The following is a 13,997-nucleotide window of genomic DNA, read 5'->3' on the forward strand; positions in this document are numbered from 1 at the left end:
GCGCAACCACACGAGATTCTCCATAGTATTGTATGCGTGTATGTGTGTGTGTGTCTGTGTGCGTATGAGCACAGCTATGCACAGTCATTGCGAATTCTAGTTGAAAGGATGTTATGGCATACATAAGTGTATAAGGATCCGTTTCCTCTGCTAACGGAAGCGACGGCAATACTACTTTCAAGGTGTTGTTTACTCGATCATTGAAATTAATAATCATTTAAGGGAATAGATATTTTCTATAATAAACAGAAAGTGAATGTTGTTCAATTTTTTTGATTGCCTTAAACATATCCCCTACTGTTTATTAACACTTTTCGGAAGATCAAATAATAGTTTTAATACAAAAGTAATTATAACAATTACAAACTGTATAGCTGTTGCACAAACCAAATACACATCTGTATACTAGCCTCTAAAACTTTAACATACTTGATAGCATTTTTCACGTAGAAGGTAATTATTTATCGCGAATCAATTTTAATATATATATATATAAAACGACGAGAAAATTGTTGTTGAATGAATGTGCAGCATTCATAATTTCTGTTGACTAAATATGATTGAGAATTTAAACTCGCGAAGTCGGCTCATGAAACATTCATTCAATTGCAGTGTGCTCGTCAAAATATTCGTGGCATTACGTGTGTGACACTTTGCGAATAATAGACAAATGATCGCCCATTTGAAATTATACGGTTAAAACATGAAATCATCAAAGTTCGTATTGAAAAGACAATGGGCGAATCAAAGCGAGTCTAATTCACGGGATCGCGCAGACGGAACACAATAATATTGGCGCGCGCGTGCGCTCTTCCCAGAAATTTCGTCTAATTAACGACCGTGTCAAACGACGTCGTCCTGACGCCGCACAAGATTGTGTTCCTCGCATACGAGCATTCGCTTGCATTACCACACAATGATCATCTCGTAAAGTTTCATGCCTGCGTCTCCTCTCATTTTTTTCACGATGTTTTCATTCGAAGGCCGCCCACACACGAGCACATACACGAACGATATTGCAATCTTCCAACAGCTCGATTTCTTTTGCGGTAGCACCATAGCGCACTTTCTTCCTCGCATAGCGACTTTTTGCCTTTCTCTATTTGTAGTGCAAAATTTGAGAGATAAGTAGTGAGTAAATCGAAAGAAAAAGAGCTTCGTGACCTTCGTTTTATTCGCATTAGATCTTCATTTTTTCATATTTTGCTAACGTATTTATGATTACTTATTGGTATTTGAAAACGCAAACTCTATTTTACTCTATTTTGGTATTCTGTAACATTTTCGTTATATTTTAATTTAGTGTAGTATCGATCGAAATTCCTTTTCAAAATAAACGAAACGCAGTATAAAGCGAAATATTTGATTTAAACAAATAATACAATGTTCCTCAAATATTGAACTTTAGCTTCATTGCAACTATTAAAAAGATGATGACCAATTAAATGTAATCAAATGATGTTATAATTATTTGTATAACAGTGAAATATCAATAATGAAATAATGCAAGAACAATTTTAATCACAACATACATGAGTGCTAACAGTGAATCGTTTGACATTGCTAGTACCAAAAACGCGAGTGTGCATACGATATGAATGCTTTTGATGAAAACAAAAGAATTCAAGCGGCTCTTTTGCAGTTAAGCATTCGCGATCAAAGCGCGAACAATGTCAACATGACACTTGATGCGCGAATCAACTTTCTTGTAGCTGGCTTTTCCAGGCGGTACCTGGAAAAGAAACCCTCAAAAAACCCTCTGTTATGCGTGGAGGGTAAACGTCATTTTTTTGAACAACTTGCAGCCGAGTGCGCTAATGCGTCAAGTACGTCATTTTTCTCGTATGACTTTCTCTATGGATCTCAATTTCTACTGTGAGAAATGTACATACTAGACCGCATCCACGCCAATTATTTTTCCCAACAACAAAATAAAAAAAATCAATAAAAAACAGAAAATGTTACTACTCGGAATATTTAGTTAGAAACTATTTTTCATCATTTCTGCAATAATCTCATTGAGACTAACTACACTTCAAAGCCTACAAGGATATTCTTTTGAATAGATAATTTCCGTGTTGAAAAAACGCTCTGTCGTGCAAAATATTTTTTCCAAAACCAACAGTTGCATCAGCAAAGTGATTGAAAGCAGCACCATAAATTAATTATATCCATAATTGGAGCATCTCATTTGAGACGAGGATTGCTATTGGATAATGAGCGATCATTGCCTCGTGAAATACTGTGCTGTACATGTGCGAGTGGTACTACCAATCATAACGCTGAAAATTAATTAAACACGATTATTTCATGGAAAGGTGGCAGTCGTGTAAGGCAGAGTTATCAATATTCAATTTTCAAAACATTTTAATTTTACGTGAATCGGTACTTGCAACTTACAAGAATCTGCCGAAATGAAAATTATGTCATGAAAAATAAGGAAATAGCAAGTGATATTATGTTGACTTTGAATTATAAGTTCGTTTAATTAACTCACTTTAAAAGAAATTAGTTCGACTCTTTTTGGAATAAGCTAACAAGTAAATATAAAAAAGCAAATTCTAGTCAAACGAAGCGAGAAAGAACTGTACACTTCCTTTATCTTTTATTTTAGGACAGAAGAATAAAATCTAATCTCGAACGAAACGTTTTACAATTTATCGTATTTATAGTGGAATGGTTGTCGAAGATAAAAGAAAAAAAAACAGAGTAGAAGAAGAAACGCGCGTAGAAATAAGAAAAAAAATAAAGAAATCGGATTTCCTCGAGGCTGCTAGGGAGCTGCGCCCAAGGCAATTGGGCCGCGTCGCCAGCCGATCCCCGAGGGAAGGTCGCTCGCGCGCCGGCACTAAACCGAAATGACCGGTAATCGCACACGGCCCCAAAAGAAAGGATACTACGCGGCACTCGCACATACGTCGCCATTACAGAACATCTCCTCCGAGGCTTTACACCTACACACCTTTCCAATGAACACTGCTACTGCAGTCTGTGTATTGATCAAATCCTAAAACTGTCTGAGACACTGCAGGTTACACAGATTTTTTCTTCCAAGAGCTTTTCATTTTATTATTTAACGTAACTTCGTGTAGAAAGCTTGTCATCGCATTAAGTTATTTAAAAGTTTAATGAAACAATTTTTAGGCAACGCGAGCGAACTTTTCTGCGACTCATCTATATAGCAGCACAAGACAATAGAGACCATGCGCGAAATAAAATTACACGTGCCTCTTTGGTAGGGTGCACGTTCGTCCACGTATATAGGTGTATATTGAAGCGAAGCAGCGCAGCTCTCGCATCGGAATTGCCGATCGGTAGGCGGCGCGCAGCCGGTAATTGCTTTTCGAAGCGCCTCATTACGCTAGAAGAGCAGGCAGCGGAGAGGGAGACGGGGAGGGGAGCTTCACGATGACGGAGGGATAAAAGGTCCATATGTATGTGGGTATGTGTCGGTGAATATCAGAAAACCAAATAGTTTGCGCATGATATTTTGCCGAGAGCGGAATATTACGAAAAATTCAAATGCCGCAAATTATATTTCAATCTCACATTTATTTTTTCTTAGATTACTTTTCGAACTCGCGCGCAATAATTTTATTTAGAAATGGTAAAGGAGCTGTATTAACGACAAATAAACATTGTTTCATTGTAAGTCTACCAGCAGCGATAACTTTTTTTCGTTTAGTTTTAAGTTGTAAACCTAAATATTTTGAATATAATCCTCGTTATCACTTAAAACCACGCTGCTTACTATCAAAACTTTGTGGTTTTTCACTCGCGCAACAGTTTCGCACTCCGTTAAAAATAATCAAGATAATTAATCCCTCAAGACTTTAATTTGAAAATAGTGTGGAGCAAAAGCAAAATTCTCGGGAATCCGCAATAGCCGCTTGCGGAATGAAAAAAAAAAAATAAGAAACAGCCGTGATGGCGAGAAGGTGGTGAAGGGGGGGGGGGATCAGGCGGCAAAAAAACAATCAAGGAAAAGCGCGCGCGGAGCAAAGAAGAGAAGAAGAGGGAAGAGGAGGGTTGTAAGATATATAGATAAAGAGGGTAAAGAGACAGAAGAAGAGGGATAGGTGGGCAGCAGTGCAGTAGAGTCGCGGCCAACGAAAGCGAAACAAAGTAGAAATTGCGCAAGCTCCTCACGGCTAGCTTGCAAACGAACAATTAAGCGGCCGCGAAGAAGAGCGAGCGAGCGAGTTGTAATTCCAAAGCCGTGTCCGGGCTCGTTAGCCTCGCGCGCTACACCACATCACCGCGATCTCTTTCTCGTCGACGCTCGCGTCCCCCCCCCCCCCCCCTCCCGAAATGGGAATCCGTCCCGGAAACTCGTTCGGCGAAACTGCTCTTGGCACGATCGCATCGTGTGCGCCGCTCTCTATGCCCGATCGATGTCGTCGTCGCGTCCTCCTTTTTCACCCACACGCGCGGGCGCGCGCTTACTGCCTAGCTCGCTGGTTCTTTCCCTTTCGCGTCATTTCATCCCAAAAAGAGCGAGAGAGAAAGAGAGAGAACCCCCTAGCACGTATCGCACCGACACTTTGTGCGATTGTCAAGCATGACTATGTGGGACGTTGTGCGAGTCTTTCTAGTTGTGTTTCTCTCTCTCTCTCTCTCTCCCTCTCTCTCTCTTTCCCTACGTGTCAAAATGCCCGCTTGGGACTACGGGTATCTATGTTTTTTGGTTTTTTGCTTTTTTCTGTAATTGTTGGATGCCCCTTCGCCACGTGCTAATCACGATCTTGTGTGCTGGTCGTCCAAGGTCGAACACGAGAGTGTCAACACTACTTCGAGTCTTGATTCGCTCGAAACTTGAAATGTCAACTGATTATCCGCGTACTTTTCGAGTGTTTCCACGTTGAAAATTGGATAGAGTATATTTATCATAATAAAACTTGACTGTGAATTTTTGCAAATAACATGTACACGTGTGTCACTACAAGGTAAGTGCTTAGAAACTTAATTCATGTTGATAAATACAGTAATAGTGAATACGTACAAGTGGATGATAAATGAAACGAATTAGCCGCACATATAATGTAATTATATCTCCACGTCCTATTAAAAAAGTCATTTCGGTAAATAACATTTTCAACGTTCTCTAGACTTGTAAATAATGGCGGCAGATTTGATGCATTTTCAGTCATTAAAACACAATCCACAGGTAATTTATACATATCAACTGACAAATGTTATAAATATAATCGCATTCAGTGGTCGAATGCGCCTCAATTATGCACTCACACTCCACAAACGGTGTGCACGTAGTCCCGAGGCTCGGACTCCGTTGAAAAATTGCTCGGCCGTGTATATCAGTGGTACAAAGTAGGCGCGCGTCATAGTTCCAATGAAAAGGAAGAAAAAAAAAGTCTCCCACGGCGCTCGGGGTTGTGACTTTTCCAAAACTAACTCAAGCAGGTAAAATTCAACGGCAACACTACCAAAGAAACTCGCATTGGAGAAATTTTCTCAGGCTCCTCTTTGCGGCAGAGACAAAGAGTGAACGTTGTAAATAATTGCCGAAAAGCAGACCATAGACTGCTTTTCCGACCATCGAGACACGCATTGGTAGTTAGACCCCCACCGTCACCTAATCTCTTAAGGTGAATATTTTGGCGCTTTGTCACCTGGTGCGCCACACGCTTCCTGTGTTTTTGCAAGGCTTTATATGTACTACCATTGAGGAGGTGAAAATTTTGCGGCTTTAAGCCAACAGTTTCAACCTACACGCTTGTCTTGGCCTTCTCTACACATCTTCTCTCACGATCTTACTCTACAAATATGTGAGTGCGTCAAGTTTAATGCCTTCAATGTATTTACATTTATTGTTATTATTTACTTCTTAATCAAATTAAAACGACCAATTACTTCTAATTAATAATTCTTGAGTGTTGATACATTTTTAGAAATATCTTCAATTTCGCGTATTCCAATTATAAAAACGAAGTTTTCTTTTTAAGAAAAATTTGCCTCTATTTTTTTTAATAGCAGCAATACTTAAAAGTGTCTGGATGTATATTTTCATTGAATAGAAGCAAACCAAAAATCATGAGCAGGAAAAGTGTTAAGGCAGTTATAAAAAGTAACAGGTAGAGATCTGAATAAAGCAGTAAAACTCTATTTAAAGAACATCCAACTGGCTTCCAGGTATTAGCGATTTTTTCCCTCGCGCTAGCTTCCACTTCGACCTGATCGACCGGAGTTAATCGGCTATTTCCTCCGAATGACAAACCGACAAGCAGCTAATAACAAGTACCGTTAAATTTCAGGTTCAGGTAATTAGGAGCGACGGCTAAAAAGAAAAAAGGGAAGAAAAAGAAACGAGAAAAGATCGCCGTGAAGGCGTCAGTGCAGAAAAAATGTCGCAATGTTAATTGACCTTTCTGCTTAATAGAGCGTAAAGGTGATAAAAGGCAGGTTCTTCTTTTTCCTGTTCTGCCTCTTCTCTCTCTCTCTCTCTCTCTCTCTCTCTCTCTCTCTCTCTCTCTCTCTCTCTTGTTCCCTCTCTCTCCCTCTCTCTTAAAAGAGGGATGAGCTACTTGGTCGGAAAGGTGCACGCGCCCACCAAGTTGAGGAAGGTCACTAAAACGACACACAATGAAGCAGCCGCGCGTGAAAAGCCGGAATGTCAAGAGCGACGAAGCAGGCTAGAGAAAAAGGAAACGTTGCAGGGCAGATCGAGGGAAAGAAGGGACGCTGCTGCAGAGTGGACACGGCCGCAAAAATCAGGCAACGATGAACTACTTTTCTTTCTATCCTGATATAGAGGCGCTGCACTGCTGCAACCATTATATATACCGAGCAGGGAAATTCTCTCAACCACTCTCTCACTTTCGACACGCTGAGAACTCTGGAATGTCCTTTCATATTCTCCTTCTCTTTTTAAAGTGCATGCCTACACATACACGCATTCTCCTTTGCTATCTCCTGCCCTCTCATTCTTTTTTCTTGTTACTTCGGCTGCGTGCTCATCACTTCCGTGTCCAGCTCTGGCGTCTTCACGACGGCACCCCAAAAAACAAAAGCGCCGCAGACAATTGATCTTTTACATAGATTTGCAGCTGTTTTATTTAACATTTCCGACAATTATACTTTGATCGTGCATCTCTAAATGATTATTTATTGAATTTATTTTTTCAGAATCACCTCTATTAATAGGACTGCGTGAAAAAATGCAAGGCTATTGTGTTTCGATTTCTTTTTCAAAAGAGCTTGTATGCACTTTCACGCCGCGGTGACGGAGCATGTCTTTGCAAAAGCGAGGAAAAAATCCCGTTTCAGTCGACAATAGCCGCGAGAACGGCAAACGAAATGAATCGGGCAGCTCGCGAAGATCATCGTGACAAGGTGTTCCACTCATTTTTTTTTTTTTTTTTTGAAAAGCTGCTTTGTTCTGTGTTGGCAAGTGGCATAATCGTGATGATTCCTTAATAGATGCTTTGACGGCGCGCGCGTCTCCTGCTGTGAAAATCAATTTGCGCGGGATTAAGAGGTGCGCGCTCGTGGCTCACCATTTGCAAATGAAAGCAAACGGGCTCTTGAGAGACACATATAGACAGAGTGAGAGAGGAACTGGGTTAATTATCAAGCAGTAGTGTTTGACTCTCGCGGACAATGCAATTGCCTCGAGCGCCCGCAGGATAAAGATGAGAGACCGCCGCAAGCGCGAACCCGACCTTATTGTTGTTGCTCATCTCTACCCGCCCACTCGCATGTTTTCGTCTTTTCTTCACAGCTGCCTGCCGTACCGACACTCCTTCGTGCCTAACATTGCTTCGTACGCTCTACTACATTCTAAGATTCGTTTCAAGAATTCATTTTATCGATCGACACTACACATTTTATTGCCTTATTTTAACTTCCATTATTAGGTTATACTGTTCTATCTTCGTCACGTTGTGCCACTCGTACTTTCAATTTTAATTAGCAAAAAAAAGCAAAACTCTAATTACCTAGAGAAAACTGACAGCCAGGTGAATTAAACAGAGAGATAACAGACAAAATATTGAACATTCAAAGCTCGCTTGAGCTCTTCAATTATTTTCTTGACCGTTATATTATAAAAAAAAGAGCCGAATAATCGATGAAACGTACATTTCGGCCCAACGTTTCGATGCAAAAAAAAGTACTGGTAGCTCAAAACAAACAGTGCAGTCCGTGTGCAATGTGTGCAATCGATTTTATGCTCACGCACGCTCTGATGATTTTTGTAACGATGCATTTAACGAATAACACATTTTTTTATGTAAAAATCCTATCATCCCGGTGACTAACGAGTCGCACAAAATCATACATATGAATAATAAGCACGTGTATTTCCGAATAATGACGAATAAGTATGTTGTGATGAACGAGCTAACGAAAAAATTCGAATTAGCTACGATTGCATCTCCAAAGATATTAAAGAAGAAAGCTCTCCAGTGAATCTGTAGTGCAAATCTTTGGGTAGTTACTAATTGGTTTGGCTTATATCTTTTCAACGCAAATCGCCGGGAAGAGAGATCCGTTGAGTGGCAGGATCCGTCGGAAATGCGGGACACGGCTAGCTACCTATATCCCCCTGCTCCGTCTTCCGGCACTGCAGTATAGAGAGAGAGTGAGCAGCGTACACGAGCGCGGAACACTTACCAATCCATTAATCGAGCAATCGCGCGGGCAATCCCTAGCACCCGTCACCTGTACACCCAAACGATTGCCACCGGTGCACCTGCACCTAGCTGCACGCTATCTCGTCACATATTATTTTCGGAAAATATTACAATTCACGTTTGAATTCGATTATCGGCGAATTGGTTTTCATTAGATTTTGCACTCATTCACCAAAAATTGATCGGAAACTTAGTAGGAGTAATGAATTCCAATGCTAAATATTCAGTGTTAATCAAGCGCCATCGATATGATTAAATTACAATTGAATAATCGCGCATGAATTGTAAAACAGGTATGATGTCGGTCGATTACTTACAAAAAGAGTAGAACCACTATCGATTTTCACATTTCTTAATCGCTTAATGTCGTAATCGATCGTACGACAGCTGAAAAAAAGAAAGTCATTAACGAAGCACTTATAAAATAGTAAGTTGGCACAGGTGTGAGGCTCGATAATGAAAAGCGAGCGTTTCTCCTGGGGCGTACGAGCAAAAGGGGGTGGCAACTTGTGCAATCAATTACGCGAAGAATTTGGCGGTGATCTTAGCACCTGTGAAACTTATCCGTGTCAAAATTAATAAACGAGCTCACGCGCGCCCAACTCGACTCTAACGTGCTAGAAATCACTATTGCACGCTTCACTGTACGTGCGCGCGTGCATTAAATGATTTTCGCGCGTCCCGTTAATTGGGTCGCCTATATAACTTTGAGCACCGGACTCCCTCCCTCCTGCTGCTCTCGTGGGTGTGTGCGCGCACGCGCGCGCTTGTGTGTGCTAAGGTCCTATTAAGGTTTTTCAAAACGGACGCGCGAGCGTGTAATATTAATAGATTTTATAGACAGCTACTGTGGCGAGGGTAATTAGGCCTTGACTCTTTATACTCGAGAGATACTGGCACAGAAGCCACGTCACTTTTGATTAATAACTAGCGCAAGTTCTAACGATCAACGTTAGGTCCAATTCTTTAGATAACGTTTTGCTTCCTTCTCATGCGACATCGATATTTGCTTACTGATCACTGCAGCTTAAGTTTGATTAGCGTTGTTGGATGCGACACTAATTAAACAAAAGGAATATTTGCTGAGTATGTATTTTGAATTTGTGAACGTTTGCACTTTTGAAATTAAATTGTTCTTTGGATGTGAGTTGTTGAGATTTGATGTATCCGAAAAACGACATATTATTATTAATAGCATGTTACCAATACATGAAAATACGATTAAAAAACTCGGTAAGAATAAAAAATAAAAGATAAAAAGTAAAAAACTAATGGTTATTCTATTAATTATTTTTTTTAATAAATAAAACTGAATATTACAACAATTTCGATCGTTTTCTCAGTTCTCAAAAGTTATTTTTACCTTTTACTTATTTTCATTCTACCATTAGAATCTTTTGACAAGTATAAAAACTCATTGCAGTCATCGAATGTATAGGGCGATGAGACCCCACATAATTGCCTAAAATTATTGAATCAACATGGCCCTTTACCGTGCTCTCAATTAATCAAATTGGTCGAAAGTGAATGTTTGACAAGGGCTTCCGACGTACATCTTGCAGAAGACTGTGTCAAGCTCGTAAACAAGCGATCTCGATCGGTAGTACGCCAAATCAACATTCCACCTCTTCAAAGCGAATCTAAATCCTCCCCCTACTTTTATTCCAGTCTCTCGATCACCGTTGTCGCTACTAAAGCTTAGTATAGGTGACGATAAGTGGGCGAAGCCCGACGAGACATCCAGAGAAGCTGAAAAGGAGGAGGAACAAAAGGTTCTCTCAGAGCCAACTATATATCTGTATATATATGTTCGCGCTTCATCCATTGAGCAGATTAAAGAATAAGAGAGGTTCGGCGCTACTGCCTTTGATCTCTTCTCACTAGCCTCCGCAATGTACAGAGGTGCGATAAAAGCACATGTAGTACGTAACAAAAGCTGCAAAGCGCTATCCAACCTGTGTACTTTTTCTTTGCACGAACCGCGAGGCCGAGTTTTGTTAATCTAGCGGCTTTGTATATATATGAAATTGCATTTACGGATTGAATTTCTGCGCCGGATGTGAACTCGTTTATTTGGCTTGTGGATATTGATTTCAACGCCGACAACGGCAAAAAAAAAAACAGTTATAACGTAATTGAATCACGTTTGGATCCCTTTATGATCTTTTTTTTTAATTGTTGTTTTATCTTTGATGAAGATCGGACGTTTGTTGTAATTTGAAAACGTTTTTGTGACATTTATTTGTTTGTGCGCAGCACTGTGAGAAATTCAATATTGTACGCATGTATTTTGTAAAACAGCACATTGCGAGACATCCAAGAGTATTGACACGTGTTTTGTAAAATAGCGATCTCCGATATTTGTTCCAGGTGTCTTTCATTCGAAACGTTTTGACAGCAGTTTCAGAATGAATTTATTTTTATTTGCGAGTTCTAAATTCGCTATCATTATCTTCATTCATTAGAAACACAATTATAGACTTTTCCACGCCATCGAAACAACTTAACTCTCTAAAAATATATTTTGAAATATGAATAGTACGCTTGCCTTTGCCAATATTTTAAGCGGGTTCATTATGTACGTTAATTAATAAATGATAAATAATACTGGATTGGCAAGCTTTTGAAGGCTAGAAATAATTATGATGTGGATTTCTCAGAGAAAAATAAAATAAATTTCGAGCTACTTAAAAAAAAAAGCGATTAAATTGGAATGATATAGGTTGGCATTTGGAAATAAAAAAAGATAAAGCACCGTTCGAGTTGCACTTGGCGACTTTTGCTAGTTGCGAGTGTACACGTGCGCGCGCGTGGAAGGCTTACGAACTGATGCGAAGGCACTCTGCAGCACGACAATAATCCTAGGCGTTGCGCGAGGAGCTTTTATATCGCCGTCGCTTTGCTCTCGAAAAAAAAGCACGAGGAGTGCGCCACGCGCAGTTGCCGCATGCGGCGAGTTAGCTTTTTCTTTTGAGCGAGTGTCGGCGGCGCCAGTGCGTCGTAAAAATCTCCGCAAGAAAACGGCTTTACCGTGAGTTGCTTGCTCATCACGGCATAATGTGGAAATTATATCTGGCTAAAGGGGCACGCATATTATACTCACGAGGAATGCTCGAATTGACGCGAGCATGACCCGACCGGCTTACGCTCGATTAATCGCTTGCCGGCCGCTTTCGTGTCCGTCAATGATCCTTATCTTGCCAATGCGCCGCACTCGACTGTTAACAGGCACTTGCACTCAGACACTCACTGCCCTTAGCGTTACTTGTGTAAAGAAAACTATCACTCTCGCGAGGTAAACCTTAACAGTTGATTTTCCTTTCAAGGCTGCTCCCAATTCGTGCTAAGAGTTTCCATCACTCGCGAACTTACAGTATGAAAAAAGAAAAATCCGTAGAGCCGCATAGAGATTAACAATTAGCGAAGTACCCTGCTGACGGTCAGCGATAGATGAATATAGCAATACCACTGTGTACAGTGTGCGAAGCACACGAGGAGGGTGCACAGACAGCGAACGAGGGTTGCGCGGCGTCGGCGCACGATGTGGCCTGCTCGAGGTTCGCCGCGTGAATGCTGCTAAAGGCGCGCTCGCCCGCTCTCTCTCTCTCTCTCTCTCGCTCTCGTTTCCTCTCGTTGGCATGACGCGCGCGCACCACCACTTTGGACCGCGTGCGCGCCCGGCCGTATACCGTACACAGTCCCGCCAATGTTCGCTCATCCGCATCCCTCAATCCCGTTGACGCTATCTGTCCGCGAGATCCTCTATTTGTCTATCTAATCATTTTCGATTTACTTGATCGTACGTAGCCATTGACTTTTTTAGTTCTCCATCTGGTCAAAGAAGTTTTTTGAGATGCTTGCATTTGCAATTGAGTTTGCATTATACTGAATAATGCGTGATTAAACGGAACCAAAACTATACTTATCAAGGGACACATTATTATTGTTGTTATTATTATTATCATTATTATTATTATTATTATTATTATTATTATTCAATGATTTCAGCGTAAAGCAAACGCCTACCGAAAGCTAGCCGTCTTAAACAATACACTGTCATTTCGCACTTTTGGCTGTTATCAAAACTTTGGCGAGTACTGGCGACGCGGCGTCGTCGGCTTTCTGCGTCTGTATAAGCAACCCTGGAGCCGCGCTGTCGTTCATCGATCCGGGTAGATGCGTTGTTTTTTCTCTCTCTTTCTCGCTGTTTCCGCGGAACATCTTTTACCTCGGAATAAATCTCAGCTCCGAAATTGTGCTTTTATGGTGATTTTACGAGGTTTCAATCTTGTTTGTCTTATATAAAGACTTGACAGTCATTGTTGTAAGTTCAAATATAAGAGTACAACAATCATGTACAAAAACTGTATGATTTGATTTATAATACTTAATAGTAATTGACGGCTATTTCGTCAAACATTCTGCGATTTTCCTGGCAAACAAACATTCTACTTTCGGAGATGAGTTGAAAGCAGAAATAACATGATTGTATTGTACTGTTGATAAATATTATACTGTACGAAAAAATAGTTTAAACTTCTAAGTTTTCACTTTCTTGAACTATTTACATACTTATTTTAATAATATAAATGACTTCCAGTTGAAGTCTTTCGAGTTGAACAATATTTGCTTGAAAGAAATAATACAGTGTGTTTGGGTCATAGCTATTGCATGGTTGCTAGTACCGTTTTTGAACGTGTGTGTAAGTATACGGCCGTTCGCTCAGGCGAGTGTAGATGTTTTGATTTTGAGTCTAGTTAATCCTCGATCGCTATCCTAAAGAGTGAATATGAAACGCAAGTGTGATGTCCAACCAACCTTGCTTTTTGTATAACACATATGGTCTTGAAGACTGGTATTTATTTGCTGTTTAAATCATTCGCCTATCATCAATTACTTTTCCGACAAAAAATTAGTCATGCTATCGAACACAGTAAACTAAGAAAATTTAAGAACTTGCGTACAGGGAGATAAATTTTGAGAAACCATTTAAGTCTTTATGAAGAAAGCCACCTTACTATATTCTGAAAAGTTAATCGATCCCTAGATATCAAATTAGCATTATTATTACAATGTGTTTACAAGGTAAGAGAAATTTGGACTGCCGTCAGCCCGCAAAGTTCGCATTATGCTTTAGTACATTTGCACCCTACAGTTGCATCGACAATTGCACACTGTGCGCCCTCGTAAATATACAGAGAATTTTGGTTGATTTGAATACCGATATGGATTGTTGATGTACTCGTATACAGGAACGATACACAACGAAAACACAAACTTGCACCCCTACCCTCCATCTAGTATCCTTCCTACAGTCAATAAATGGAAAGTTGTGACAGGTGAATT

At 40.3% G+C, this 13,997-nt stretch overlaps 1 protein-coding gene across 3 annotated transcripts in view; it reads right to left on the reverse strand.

Moving 5' to 3' along the window:
• LOC131667680 (protein madd-4) overlaps nucleotides 1-12,202 on the reverse strand; it is a 105,817-nt gene extending 93,615 nt beyond the window's left edge. For 2 of the 3 annotated variants that reach the window (XM_058941276.1, XM_058941274.1), the window contains exon 1: nucleotides 11,755-12,202. The gene's annotated coding sequence lies outside the window, so the exon portion shown is untranslated. The remainder of the gene's footprint in view (nucleotides 1-11,754) is intronic. The other variant, XM_058941275.1, reaches the window with a different exon arrangement.
• Nucleotides 12,203-13,997: the final 1,795 nt, after the last annotated feature.

Source organism: Phymastichus coffea, unplaced genomic scaffold, assembly GCF_024137745.1.
Source record: "Phymastichus coffea isolate CEN01 unplaced genomic scaffold, Cenicafe_Pcof_1.1 PCOF00069, whole genome shotgun sequence".
Classification (NCBI taxonomy): Eukaryota; Metazoa; Arthropoda; class Insecta; order Hymenoptera; family Eulophidae; genus Phymastichus; species Phymastichus coffea.